This window comes from Siphateles boraxobius, unplaced genomic scaffold (assembly GCF_051911475.1).
Source record: "Siphateles boraxobius isolate OS27281-9 unplaced genomic scaffold, OSU_SipBor_1 19, whole genome shotgun sequence".
NCBI lineage: Eukaryota > Metazoa > Chordata > Actinopteri > Cypriniformes > Leuciscidae > Siphateles > Siphateles boraxobius.
Genome location: NW_027508799.1, coordinates 14,778,748 through 14,794,319, shown reverse-complemented (window position 1 = coordinate 14,794,319; position 15,572 = coordinate 14,778,748). Strand labels below are relative to the sequence as shown.

The 15,572-nt window shown below is 36.9% G+C and overlaps 1 protein-coding gene and 1 long non-coding RNA gene across 2 annotated transcripts in view; one reads left to right on the top strand and one right to left on the bottom strand.

The window, feature by feature from the left end:
- tafa5a (TAFA chemokine like family member 5a) overlaps positions 1 to 15,572 on the top strand; it is a 230,086-nt gene that overhangs the window by 56,425 nt on the left and 158,089 nt on the right. The window lies entirely within an intron of this gene.
- LOC143741515 (uncharacterized) lies at positions 10,214 to 10,918 on the bottom strand. Its single transcript, XR_013205099.1, has 3 exons — positions 10,824 to 10,918; positions 10,527 to 10,689; positions 10,214 to 10,251 (listed from the first exon to the last, which is right to left on the bottom strand). It is a non-coding gene; the product is annotated as an uncharacterized LOC143741515 (long non-coding RNA).

Sequence of the window (15,572 nt, the reverse complement as noted above, 5' to 3'; positions counted from 1 at the left end):
CATGGGACTCGGAACTGGACGGGACCAGCACATCATGGGACTCGGAACTGGAAGGGACCAGCACATCATGGGACTCGGAACTGGACGGGGTCAGCACATCATGGGACTCGGAACTGGTTTCAAATAACATCATGGATGTGCGTGTTGCCTACACACACAGAATGGCTGTAGCCACTACCATAAGCGCTGCGTCTTCTTGGGGCTGACTCCCGTGCCGTGTGCTCAGGCTCTGGCGGGCAGGGGATGGGTTCAGGCTCTGGCGGGCAGGCAATGAATTCAAGCTCTGGCAGCAGGCGATGGGTTCAGGGCATACCGGACTTGGAACTGGCTGGAGTGGGAGATCCTCCACGAGATAGTCGGATCCACACGCCCACAGTGTGTGATCTACAAACTCCAGGAAGGACATATTTAGGTCACTTACAAGTAGTATCTGGGCTAGTGGGTCCTTTAATCCTCCCCAGAAACTTTGTGTTAATTCTTCTTCCTCCAACGACATGTCATCATACAGCTCCAGGTAAAGTTCTGCATACTCCTCAAGAGAGCGCTCATTTTGAAAGAGGATAGGTGTGTTAATGGAATTCACCTTTTTCTTCTTTCCTCTTCTTCCCTTGTTCATCTTTGGGGTTTTTTTTGTTTGTTTTTTGTAAGGGTGGGTCATTCTGTTAGGTTGTGTGCAGGTAGCTGAAGACGAGGGCACAGGAATAGCAGTATAGTTGATTTATTTACAAATGTAACTTTCTGGAACATACAGGAACAAAAGAACAAAACTCCAGGACTTCAGTGAAAACAACCATACATTGACGACGACCAACAAACACTGAGGGAAAACACAAGGCTTAAAAGAACTGGGACTAATGGGATGATTAACTGAACACAGGTGAAGAAACTGAACACAAACGAGGAGCGGGAAAAACTAACAGGACTAAACCAAAATCACAAAGACAGGGGGAAACAAGATCACAGAACATAACTAAACACATAGAAAACGTGACACCGCCATGGTGCGAGCGCAACTGTCTTTTAAAGGGAATGGGAGATGAGACTCTGATTGCTTTACTGCGTGTTACGCCCAAAACACAATCCATTACGCATTAAGAGAATAGAGACAATCCTTTTAGACCATGCGCCGGGAGCGCCGACCATTTTTCCCGTCATTAAACTAGCGAAAGTGGATTCAGACTTGGACTGTGCACTTTAGACCATGTGCTTAGATCATTTAAATAGGGCCCTATTTACGCTCTTAAATGTTTGTTACAAGTTTACTCACTAACACATTTCAATGGGTGAAAAAGCAATAAAACATATTTTTCTGACGGCAGTTCTACAGAGAAACACACAGTGCACCATGCCAGAAAGAGATTTTTAAAAGAGCCAGGTTTGTGAGTAAACAACCGCTTAAATTCAGCTCTCATCTTTGTGGACATCTCAGACCCTTTGACCACTATCAAGTAGTTCCCAAAGGCACGCTTGTGCTGAAACAGCAGGAGTGTGTCAATATACAAGTGACAGGTGCTCTTTGAGTAACGCGACCAAGGACTGTTCATTGGCAATGTGTATGTCATCATCATCCTTAAGGTGATGCACCTGCTCTGCTTGCCTTGTGCAGCCATTCTTGGACACATCTCCTTTAATTGCAATCCAGCTGATTGATGGATCACAATGGGAGAGTGTGTTACAGGCGCTGCGGAGAAATTAAAAACGGACGCCCCCATTGTAAACACTGGTGAATGCTGATAATTGGCTTCAAATTAGCTGCGCTGACAGCAGTATTGACAACACTGAGATTTTTATGCATCAGTGTTGTGTAAAAAATACCCAGAATGCAACTCTACCAACTTCCTAATGTTTTTTTTTTTCTTACTTCTCACTCTGTACTTTTAGTTTAGGTTTCCCATTTATGTTGTAAATCACGACCATAAAGTTGAGTTCATGCTGAGTTCCACTTTGTTCCCTAAAAGTATGCCATTTTTTGTGCAGAAAAAGTAGAGTATTTTTGAGTGTGAAGAGAAGAGTAGGCAAGTTTTGGTGTAAATCACCATGTCCTAATTGCGTCTTGCATAATGGACCAGGGCTGCGTTTCCCAAAAGCATTGTAAGCCTAAGTTGATCCTAGAACAATTGCCACCAATGCTCTCTACGAACAACTTGGGCTTACGATGCTTTTACACAGACCAGGCAGTTGCAATGATGCATACCTGAACTGGCCTGTCAATCATCTCATCACAGATAATGTCTTTATATACACACTCCACATTTCGGCTCATTTCATTTAATTCTTCAATTTTTGTTACCTGTTTCTGAAGCCAGGATATATATGTTCATTATTTAAATGCATTGTTGCATCATGCCATCAGAACCAAACTTGCCGATTTATATTTTTACTTTTGGGGACTACGGTCACATATTTATGTGAAATTATTATTGCATCTTGTAATTGCAGTAATATAACAATGTACTGCTATGAGTTAAGCCTACATTTTGTCTTATTGTCCATCATGCATGCACAGATGGAGACAAATTTTAGAAGACCTTTTTTTCCTCCTAATTTTTCGCATCTGCAGTAATCAAAATGCAAGTGTGTGAAAGTGTTTGTTTGTGTTTGAGAAATTGTGAAAGTAAGGAGAAAGATCTGTTTAGACTGCAAACAATAGACTTGTGAGTGGTCCAAGACTTGATAATTTTTGAGTGTTTTTTATATATGCCTTAATAGTGATTATTTGTTATGTGGGAAGTGTTTTGCATGTCTAACATTCTGCTTATCTATCTATCTATCTATCTATCTATATATATATACACACACACACACACAGACACACACACAGCTTTGTTTTTGTGATTTGTGAGGACATTCCATAGGCGTAATGGTTTTTATACTGGACAAACTGTATATTCTATCCCCTTACACTGCCCCTATCCCTAAACCTACCCATCACAGGAGACATTCTGCATTTTTTACATTTTTAATAAAACACTGCTTAGTACGTCTTTAAAGCCATTTGAAATATGAGGACTCAGGAAATGTCCTCATAAATCACGTTCAAGTTTTAATACCAGTGTAATACCCATGTCATTATACACATTTGTGTCCTCACAAATCACAAAAACAAACACACACACACACACACAGACACACAAACACACACGCACGCACGCACGCATGCACGCATGCACGCACACACATACATACACACACACACACACACACACACACACACACACACACACACACACACACACACACACATATATATATATATATATATATATATATATATATATATATACATTTTCTTTAGCTGTGGTGAATGGGGACATACTTAATGCAAATTATTCGGATGAGGGAAAAATGTCTTTATTCGGATGGGGGAAAAGATCATTTGTAGCCTATTGCACACTAAATAGAACCAAAATGTGTAGGTTATACATGTATCATTTTCATTAGTACCTGTTTCAACAGAGATTAATGGCAACATTAAAATGGCTAATTATTCAGATGTAAAAAAATAAATACTTAAAAAATATTGTCTTAAAAGATAATTGGCATTCCACAATAAAAATAGCCAAATGTATGTTATACTAAACATAATACAGTTTTTACAATGGAAACAATGCAAGGTTTATCCTGCTAAATATTATTAGTAAGTCATTGTGACAAACACTGACATTTTTTTAAAACTTCGAGTTTGATTTTATGGTGTCTTCAAACGGTGTGGTTAACAATATTTCTGAAAGCTTAACACACAAAGGACACAATCAGAAAGAATGAACTTAAGACTTAAATTCTGACGTCAGACTACAGGAACATGCGCTGTGACGCATCCAACGGCGAGCGCTTCTCAAACGCGAGTGTGTGTGTGTGTGTGAGTGAGGAGGCGATGTATGCGTCACAGCGGAGAGAAAGTGCGCTCGTTAAGAGAAGAATCAAACCCCAGTAACTGCACAGACGGAAGAAGAGATACACACTCGTCATCACCAAACACCACACATGCGTCGCGTTTGGAACATTTTTAAACGATCGTTCGAATGAATGCCGGAATTTAAAAAAGCTGACTTGTACCTCCTGATACACAGACAAGGACGAGTCGACAAGAGAAGAGAAGAGAAGAGAAGAGAAGAGAAGAGAAGAGAAGAGAAGAGAAGAGAAGAGAAGAGAAGAGAAGAGAAGAGTGACAGTTCTAGCGATCAGCGCAGTTCTCCAAGTGCGTAAAACAGAGATGTTGGAGAGGACGGATGCGCATCACTCGACTTAGAGCCACGCAACAGCTACAGATGAACTGGGAAATACTAAATTTTTGCAATGGGCGGTGAAAGCTCCAAAATATCAAATACATTATTTTCCTAAACTTGGCATCTATTGAAAAAAGAACGGATTCCTTTTTTTCTGACTCTGTGAGAGAAAAGCGCGGCAAAGGTGTCGGTTGTTGTATGGCAATAGAATGGAGATGTGGTGTGGATGCTGAAGGCAGTCAGGATGCTGATGCTAAGAGTTGCGTGGGCTCTAGCGGGAGCGGCGATCTGCTGTTTTCTCATCATTCTCATCCACTCTCGCTTCATACGAGACGGTAAATGTGTGTTCATTATTAATATTCCGCATGTTTTATTTACCTATGATTGTAAACCCGCACCTGTAGGATCACTTTAGTCTGGCTGCCTGGTGATTTGCAAGAGGAATATTGCAGGATTCATTTCTGTATTTGTTGTTGTGACAGTGCGCAGTTATATCCATATGGATATAGTGGATGCGTTTACTGAAGAGAAAAAAAAACGTTCTGTTTTGCACCCATAGGCTAATATGTGTCAGATGATATTAATGCAAAACTGACTTTTCTCTTATTTGATTGATGTTTCTCTGTGATCTCACCTTCAAAATTGGTAAAATGTGATTAGGATCGCATCAGATGGTGCTGTTTTATGAGTTAAGCGATATAGTTATGTTTTTCAATAGATGGCACTACAGTCTATCTTAAGGGTAAAGCTGAGGTCAAAAAGTGTATATTTTCTGAGATATAGTTTATAGTTTATCTGAGATATATCTTCTGCAGATCTAAATTAAACTTGTGGCTTGAATATAAAGTTCATTATAGAGTATCATAATGTCACAAAGCAATATGCTTCATATTGTGTCACAAATAAGTAACAATGCAGCACAGTATGTATTCGTGGTTACCTCTTAAGAGTATTTAAACACACGATAGTACATGAAATTGGGTGTTACTTTTAACTATATGCTTTAAAGAATTAAAACATTTTCGCAGAGAATCTAAAATTATACTTCATGTGGTAACATTTCAGTTCACATCAAAATATATTACGTAATAATATAATAGTAATTATGATTTAATTGGCCTGTTTACATTAGTTTGCACCAACAAAAGTATTTTTTTAACATTCAGACAGACTGAAATAGCTTCTTAATATAATATAATATAATATAGTATAATATAATATAATATATGCAATTTCTCCCTTTTGATATGCCTAATATTATATGAATATGTAAATAATATTGTATTAAAATATATTAGAAATTATATATAAAGTATTAAAGTATTATAACGGTAACAATTACTCACAATAACTGATTATAAGATGAAATATGATACATTTTGAAAGCATCAATGATTTAAGAGTACTTTTATATAAAGAGGCTAAAAGGAAAGTTTTAAACTGAATAATTTTCTCTGTGTACTAGATCTAGGTTTAAACAACATGTCATTTATTACCCTTGCATTATTGACATTTTTGATGGCCAGATACAAAGAAGAGCAGTTTAAAATAAAACTGCTTCATACTGCATGCAGGTGAAGGGGTAACGTGTCAACATGAATGCTGAAAGGTGAGAAATGGGAGCCACACAGACAAGTCAGCTAGATACTGCTGCTTCACCTTTTCCACCCTGACACAGTAGATATAGGATGTCCTTTTCAAGAGACATCTATCCTGGCTTCTGCATGTGCCTTAAGGGATGACAAGAGCGGTTTGTTTATAGATGAGACAGAAGGTCAGCTGGTTTCTCTGCTTAGCTGTGGGGATTGGAGCGTGTTTTCAACCTGTCCTTGTATTCCTGATGTAAATATAAAGATCAGTCTGAGAGGAAAGACACATTTTGATAAAGCAAAAGTCCTTATAATAATTTAAAAAAAGAGACAAAGAAATTACTTTACATTAAAAAAATCAAACAAAAATAAATTAATTTTTGAAAACTTTACATGAGATTTTTTTTTTTGGTTTTGACACATCAAAGCAGGAACACACATGTTCACACCAAATAAGCTGCCTTAATGCTATGCTTTTATACTGTGAAGGGTACATGCCGATCGAATTTTGCTGTAACCGCTTATGACCTGAACCCAATTCAAGAACAGTGTGTTATGACCTTGCAGTGAATGGTGTACTATTGTGCATGAAAACACACATGTATTGGCATGATGTATATGAAGAAAACAAACTCTCCCATTTTCTGCTATTGCTGCTGTTTTGTGAAATAAGAACTTAAGTATTCTTAAAGGAATAGTTCTGTTCCATTCCAGAACCAATGGCAATTTGGTGAAAATGACATCAAAAGGGATGATACAATTTAAGATTTTAGAGCTTGGATGGAGATAAAAATTATCAGTGAATAATGATTTAAATTTATTTTTGTATAAAGATTTAGAACAACATGCGATTGTGCGAAGAAAGACAGTTTTTATTTTATTTTATTTTTTTACAATTACCTCACAAATCTAAAATAAATGTATATAATGATATAAATGTATGTCTGTTCTTCACAAAAAGTTTAGAAGACTTTGAATGTAGTCATTGAGTTTTTGGAGCTTAACGGAAAAGTGGTTACTATAACTGTCATCTTATGGAGCTTCATAAAAGTTATTCAAAATGTCTCCTTTTATTTTCCACAATCAATGAATCAATGAATCAATCAATCAATCACTCAATCAATCAATCAATCAATCAATCAATCAATCAATCAATCAATCAATCAATCAATCAATCAATCAATCAATCCAATCAAGATTTAGAACAACATGGCAGACTTTTTATTTGTGGGTGAACCATTCCTTTAAGATCTCCTCTCAAGACAAGCATTCAGACCTTCGTGTCTGGTTCTTTTCCTTTCAATTAACAGACAAAGACATCTGGAACAGAAATCATGACCCATGATTGGGCCCAGTGCATTATGTTAACATTAAGATACAATATGCCAACATGTGTCTTACATTAGAGCCTTCTCATCCATTCATTGCAGGTGCATATTTTGATTGGGGGGGTGGGGGGGCTGGGGGGGGGGACTCTGGACTCTGTTGAAGTAAAGGAGACACAGAGGTGAGAGTATATTTGCTTCGGCTGCAAGGTTGTTGCTCAGACTATAAGGCAAGTGAATTTATACTAAAATGCACTGAAGAAACTCCACTGACCACAGACATAATGCAGATGAGCTCAAGGAGTGATTTATTGGACAATCCATTGAAATAAAGTTGAAGTGGTCCTCAAAGGCATTATTTTTTTGTTGAGAAAATCTAAAAGATGAGCATCAACTGCATCAGTATCGATGTTGCATTGTGTATCACAGTGGCAGACAGGAATTTGTGGTATGTCTTATGAGAAATATGACAATTATGGACATAAAATATACAATTGTTCTCGGATTGGTAATTCACTCAGAATCATCTAGTCAATCAACTATACTTGTTTATTCAATATTATACATTTTATGCAATATCATTACTGTAATCGTGCTTACGCTATCTGCAATACTTGATTCTGATTGGTTAGTCACAATATTGAGCAGTCAGATGTTTCATATGATGTTCATATGAAAAAATACGTTGGTTGAACAACACTTTATTTTCAGTCATGTTCCAAATAAACATACTATGTACTTATGGTAAATACAATAACTGGGTAATAACTAGGTACTAAACCTGAACCTAAACCTAACCTAAACTTTATTACCCAGTACTTTCTTAAGGTACTGTAAGTACATGCAAGTGCACGTAATGTAAAACAAAGTGCAACCAACATTTTTGCTAGATGGTTGCATGCTTAAAATGTATTTAACTACAAATTTTAGCTACAAAGATAGCAATGCCGTCCAATCCTTTTGAGCCCCGACTTTTAAAATACACACTCAAAATCTTCACTTCATTCAAGGTATATTGTAAATTCAAAAACTGAACAGTTAAATATTTCAAATCCAGAACTGAAATCCTGGATAACATTTTGCTTATCAAACCAAGCCTGGCAGCAGGATCCCCAAAAGCAACAGTTCATTTGGTGATCTGAAATCCACAGTGCTGTTTGTTTGCTGTGATGATGCACTGATTGCATAATTGTAGTGAACATACTGGTGAACAGTAGTGTAATTAGCAAGTGTCGATTGTCTGGCTGGCAGATGGCAGGTTTATTCATCTAGCGGCCTTTTTCGAAGGTGCTTAAACTGATAGTGTGGAAAGATTTGGCAATTTTGCCCTGGAGTGGCACGTCAGTCTGAAGTGGCACTTCAGTACTACTCAACACTTAACATGCTGGAAAATACCCTGCAGTGAGAACTTATGAATAGAGTCATCGTCATTGTGGGGTGAAAATCCTCTCTTTTGTCAAACCCCAAACAAGCTGAGAGGCAGGATCTCTTTCTCAAGGACTGCCAGAACATTGCTAAGAAGTGGTGCCATAGAAATGTGTCAAACACGAGAGATTTAACACATTTATTAAGGGGACAACCTGGTAGATTCAATGGCCAATGCCTGGCTATAATTAAAGAAAATGTAGCCTCTCACAAATGTTAATTTTAAGCACTTGCTATATACCTTAATTCAATACAAATCTGCATAAGTAGGCTTGCCAACAAGCGCTGTCTTCAATGTCAGAATTAAAGTTAAATGGATAGTTCACCCAAAAATGAAAATTAGCCCATGATTTAGTCACCATCAAGTCATTCTAGGTGTATGGCAGAGAATGGCTGTTTCTTTAAAAAGTCCATTAAAATGTGTATCTATCCATCACAAAAGTGCATCTATCTATCTATAATAAAAGTGTATCTATCCATCATAAAAGTGCATCTATCCATCATAAAACTGCTCCACACGGCTCTGGGGGGTTAATAAAGGCCTTCTGAATTGAACTGATGCGCTTGTGTAAGAAAAATATCAATATTTTAAACTTTATAAAGTAAAATAATTAGCTTCCTGCCAAACGAACGTACGGATTCCACTCTGGCATGTGGAGAACTTTTTTGATGGATAGATGCACTTGTACGATGGATAGATGCACTTTTATGATGGATAGATGCACTGTTATGGACTTCAAAACAGAAACAGCCATTCAATTCCATTATAAAGCTTGGAAGAGCCAGGATATTTTTTTTATATGAATCCGATTGTATTCGTCTGAAAGAAGAAAGTCATATACACCTAGGATATCTTGAGGGTGTGTAAATCACGGGCTAATTTTCATTGTTGCACTGTTAAAAATTACCTGTAAATTTTACAGTAAAATACTGGCAGCAGGGTTGCCAGCCAGTTACTGTATTTTTTACAGTAGCGTCTGTAATTTAATTTACAGAATTTTACTGTATTCTCTGATTACAGTATTTTTTAAATTGTTGTATTTCTTACAGTAAGTTACATGATTCTCTGTATTTGCTATATCTAGAGGAAATATGTAAAATGCAGTATATACAATATATTTTCCTGATGTCTGAAAATTAATGACTGGCAGCTGAATTTGAAATGTTAATTATTCATCAAATGCAAATTGTTTTTAAATACATTAAGTGTTGTATAATGCACGACTTAATTCCCCTATTACTTCACAAAACAAACAAATCATTCAACATCCTAATCTTGAAAAACAGGTCAACATTTGTTTAATTTATAACTTTAAAATATTCATGAAAAAAAGTAATAAAACAGTGTATTTTGTATATTTTGATTTAATTTTTATTTACAAACTTGTATTTTTTTTTTAAATGGACATGAAATTAAATATTTTTTAATTACTTGAAACAAATTAGCCGTCATGGCCCTTCACACAAAGAAGAAATACGCAAACGACATACATTTAAAACAAGTTGACCAACATGATCATAATAAAATGGTTCTGAAAAACACAGACACGGATGAATTTTCACCACTTCATTAACAGACAAACATGTCCAAACAACAAGGCCCCAAGTGAGTCCAACAAACTTCTGATCATAAATGGAGAATAATTCAGCTCCAGATGCTGTTCCATCACAGGATGCAAAGAGTGGCTAGAAATATTGAAAAGGTCAATATATTAGATATATTACAAAACATAATGATATAGTCAGAGACAGATAGAGGGATGACAGATACAGTTAGAGACAGGTAGAGAATATTAAAAGGTTACAATTAAAGAAAAAATAGATCTTTGTGTGTGTGTGTGTGTGTGTGTGTGTGTGTGTGTGTGTGTGTGTGTGTGTGTGTGTGTGTGTGTGTGTGTGTGTGTGTGTGTGTGTGTGTGTGTGTGTGTGTGTGTGTGTGTGTGTGTGTGTGTGTTACTTACATTTCAGAAATTCCACTGATAACCCATCACTTTGCTGGGGAGAGTGGCAACATGTGGGTTCACTGCAACCTGTTTCTTCTGTACCATTTGCCCTGTCGTTTTAGATGGCAATTTTCCTCTCGACTTCTTTGTTCCTCTCTCCGGATTGATACATACAAAGCACCTAAAGGGCCAGGAAACAGACAATATGTAATTAAGACTAATTAACTCAACAGATAATATATCTAAAGGCAAGTTCTGATATTGAATACATGTGTAAAATGCAGGTACTGAAGTAGTTAAGAATTCAATCATTACCTTTAAATGAACTCCAAGGTGCCTCCTCCTGATTGCATATGTAATATGCAGTGAACAGTATGGCAAGGCCAGACAGGAAGCTGGGCTGAATGCTCTCCTTACACAAAACTTGGCCTTCCAGTGTCCACTTGTCAAATTGTCTCCTAAAACAATAGCACATGTGGCAAAAGTTATTTTTTACTATACCATTTTTATTTTTCAGCTTTTTACATTTAAACTATATTTTAGTATTCAGAGTGCAGGAACTCTTTCTTTTAAATAAAATGAACAAAGGCATTATACAAACAATAAGCTAATTACACACACAGAGTAGGCTATAGCTAAAATATATGTACTGAAATGTAAGGGATTTTTACACTGGCATATTAAACATGCGACAAAACTGGTATTACAGCACCATTCAAAATGTAGGCTAACGTTATATGACACACATCCTCTGTGAGTCTGACGCAAGGTTTTAGCAACGCCGTTTTAATTTCGGCGCCCATTTTAACAGATGACTTGATTTTGATTTGATTTACACCATACAATAATCACGACGAAGTGTGCTGATCAACACGAAGCTCGTGTGAATACCGACTTTTGTCATTAAAGCATGTAATTCTTAACATAGGAGCCCATAGATCCCGAGGAATGTGTGAAATACTACCGCGTCCGTGCTGCTGAAGCCCCGCGCAAGTCTCCCTCGCGCCCCGCGGTCGGAGGATGTGTGATCCGGGGTTAAGTTACCAATATGAACCGCGAATATAACGTTACCTTCATAGTCTACGAGTAACCCAACATGAAAAATAAGAAACTGAAATAATAAGTCACTTACCACAGAGTTGAGAATCACTCCTCTTGCCGCCGCCGACACGACCGTTGAAGATCACAATGCCTCTGAAGATTTGAAATTTACAGCAATATTCTGTATTTTGAATCAAACCGACGCGCGACCCCAGAATGCATTGCAGTTTACAGCAATATGCTGTATTATTAGAAAACAGCCAGCTGCTGTAAAATAATGCTGTAATTTTTACAGCAATTCATTACAGTGTGGGTTAACTATCCCTTTAAGAAGTTAGTGCACTTAAACGCAACCAATTAATTACAGCTTTCATTTAGTCAGTGTATGAGGTAATAAGCATGTGACAAAACTACATTTCCCATAATTCTCTTTGCCAGAACCTCCATCACTTGACCAAAATCACTGTTGCCTTTTTCCACCTTTGTTGCCATTGGCTTAGCTTGCTTAGTTGGGGACATTAAATTTAACATTTAATTTAATATTCAACAATAATATTGATCTGCCTACATTGACACTATTATACAAGAACTGAACTGAGCTGGACGATGACATCACAGTTTACTCCAGAGCGGCTGTATATATATATATAATGAACTAAATTAATAACTTTTTTTTAACAAAAATGAACATCACTGAACTTCAGCTGAACTGTGACACAATTTTCTCCAAGAAACAAACATTTTTGCATTATGTTCCTGTTATCTCTGTAAAGCTGCTTTGAAATGATCTGTATTGTAAAAAGTGCTTTATAAATATATGTGACTTGATTTGTATAGACATTACATCGTAATAACGATTCCTGAAATTGCACATAGGAGTTTGCAGAAGGGCTGATAAGCAGCATAACCTCTGCTCCATCCTACTGACTGCTGAAGTCCCGTTACAGTAGGGACGTGGGTACTTGAGTGTGGTAAGCACCCTCTAGTCTCAGCCTCAGATGCATGCTAACTGCCCGCACTCTATTCACCGAGCGTCTGATGCATATGGCACAGAAAAATGTCTCACTCCCAACTCGTCACATATGGATGCTTGGTGAGCACCCCTTGGCGTCACTTTTTAACACACAGGGTACCCCTTTAGCGTTATATTTCAATATACAGGGTACTCCTCTGCTTTCAGTAGTTTGCCTTATGTAACAGATCAAGATGCATTTAATTATTTGAATGCCATTGTAAAAGTAAAAATTATTTTATAAATCATATGCGTTCATGGCTCTTTTAAAGCACCTAACCCCACCCTTACTCTAAACCCACTTCTTAACAATATCACACACGTAACAGGCAAATAAAAGTAAATTCATAGGTATTTATTGTGTAAAAGTATTACAAACAACTCGTCTTGCATTCCAAGTTTTCTGAAGTCATACGGTATTTTTATGTAAAGAACAGAGTGGATCTCAAGGTTTTAATGTCTGGAAATGGTGCCGCTCCGTGAACGCACACTGTCATATCTCATTCAAAAGATGTGACTGTAGTTGTATATGCCGGCCTATTTTATATTATATAATATACAAATGTTTAGGTTTAGGGATACATGCTCAAAAACGTCTAAATAGTGTAATGTACTGTATATACAGTTATAGGGGCTGTCCATGTATTGATGTTAAAAGGTTCTCATTGAAAGCAATGGAGTACCCTGCATGTCGAAAAGTGACACTAAAGGGGTACCCTGTGTGTTAAACAGTGACGCCTGGCTGACTAATACTGGTTTTCCAGGTTTGCCTAGTGTACGGAGATCTTTAATGGTCCGATAGGAAACAAAGCCGTGTTTAAAATACTGCTGCAACAACTCTTCAGAGGAGTTACAAAACATGGGATTTAAAACTTTGTGAAGTGGCATAGAAACTTCAAGATATCAAACGTTTTGTTTGAAGCACTTGGATGAATTTTAAAGAGATGCGTTCACATGTTTACAGACAGGATATGTGAAAAGTATTATTTTCTGAGCTTGGCCAACCCTTTATTTTCCCAAGTGAGTCCAATGTCCTCCTACATCTATAGTGGAAGATTAGGTGAAGTACTTTAATGAGAAGGGAATATCTGTGGCATATGCTGGTAAACATTAAAATAAACAATAGTCTGTAATAGCATGGCGGTCTGTTATTGTAGCGACATGTACCTATCAAAATGATGTTGAACAAAACTGTGACTGGTCACTTTACATGTCAGTCAGACCTCCTATTCCTGACTAAGTGGGCGGTCCTTGACCAAATGCAGTGGCTATAGAACACTGACTAAGAAAGTGGTGGTTCTGGTGCTAAGAAAAAGGTCTGCCTACACAAGACTAAGATCCCTCAAAGTAAGAGTGACCTCAGTTGAAACTGTAATAGCATTTATTGACAGAGTAGATTTCTAATTGTATCCCAGCCAACACATGCACAAAATCCCTAATCAACACCAGTAATTGAGCATGATCTTGCAAATCAGTCTATTCATTTACATAAATTATTAGTATTCTCCTTTCATCTATATAACATACACATAGCTTTTTATTTATGGAGAATCTCGCTCATGGATAATTTGTGGCAGAATTATCTCACTCAATCCACTACTGCTACTGATTCCTATGCAGCACATTGGCATAAAGCTAGCCAGTTCCCCATAGCAAAATGTAAAACCTTAACTATTAGTGGAATATGAAAAGCTGACTAAGGGTAAGAAGCTGAACAACTTCTTCAATACAATGCTTGCTGTCACCTTTTTGCTTGCTTAGTTGGGGACACTTAATATTCAACAATATTATTGAAACCAGCCAGTCAAGGAAATCAAACTCTGCAGAGCATCGGCCCTGTACTAGTGGATACACATTACTGAATACACCTACTTCCACACAACCTACTGTATATCTTACAAACAACATTAATTTGCATTATGACAAAATGACAAATAATGACAAAATTTGTAAAGTTGGATCCACTCTTCCTGTTTTTAAAAATACATTACAAAGAGGTCGTTCCAGTTCATTCTACATGTTAGGCTATCCGGTTCGCTTATTGAAGCCATTATTTCCCTTGAGAATCCAAAATCTATAAGTTCATGCCCCAACTGCCGAGTTAACATATTTGTTACACATAAAGTTGTTTGTGCAAGCAGTATCTGATGAGGCGCTTCCTACTGATTCATTGATTGATGAATGGATATGTTTCAGTTTGATATATGTACTAATTGGTGTACATTGAAAATATTACCTTTCTATTCCTGCTATGTTCATTTTATGTTAGATAACAGTTTATATAGTTTAGTTTTCAAAATGGAAATACAGGATTTGGGCCTCTAATGCTTTAAGCAAATAAGGGTGGGAAGCCAACGTGTGCACTATTCAGGAAAAAGCACAGATGCATTCAGTTGTCTTCATTATGTTTCATCAACATTTGCCATGTATATATATGTGCCATGAAGGTTTTTTTATTATTATTATTTTCTTTGTTTTTTCCCCCTCTCAGTATAATAATAAAGGCATTATTCATTGTAACTTCGACTGTCTTAGTCATTGTCGTTGTGGGCAGTTGTGTGTCGAAAAGCAATCATGGAGTTATTACTATCACCTGACTCGTAGCAAAACAACATCCACTTTGTCTTCCATCGCATCATGATTGGTATTCTTATTTTCAATTGAAAATGGAATTAAAGGCATTGCCGTTTAATGAATACCTTATAATGCAGGATGTCACATTCCTTTAGCCTTGCATCCTTGAATAAATTGCATGCAACTAACAACACCATGGCAAAATAGTTCTGTGTGAGCCATTAATAAAAAGAAGGAAAAGCAATAATGCTTTCTCTAGAAGATTTATTCATTTACACTTATATTTCTTTGCAAATAATGATGGTCTCGGATGCTGTTGTCCTACAAATCATAGTCATAGCGGACGGCAGTAAAACTTCATTGCATGATCAAACACTCGAATGAGCCGAATCAGTATCCTTTTAGCAAATATGAGCAAACTTAAATTAGATTATGTT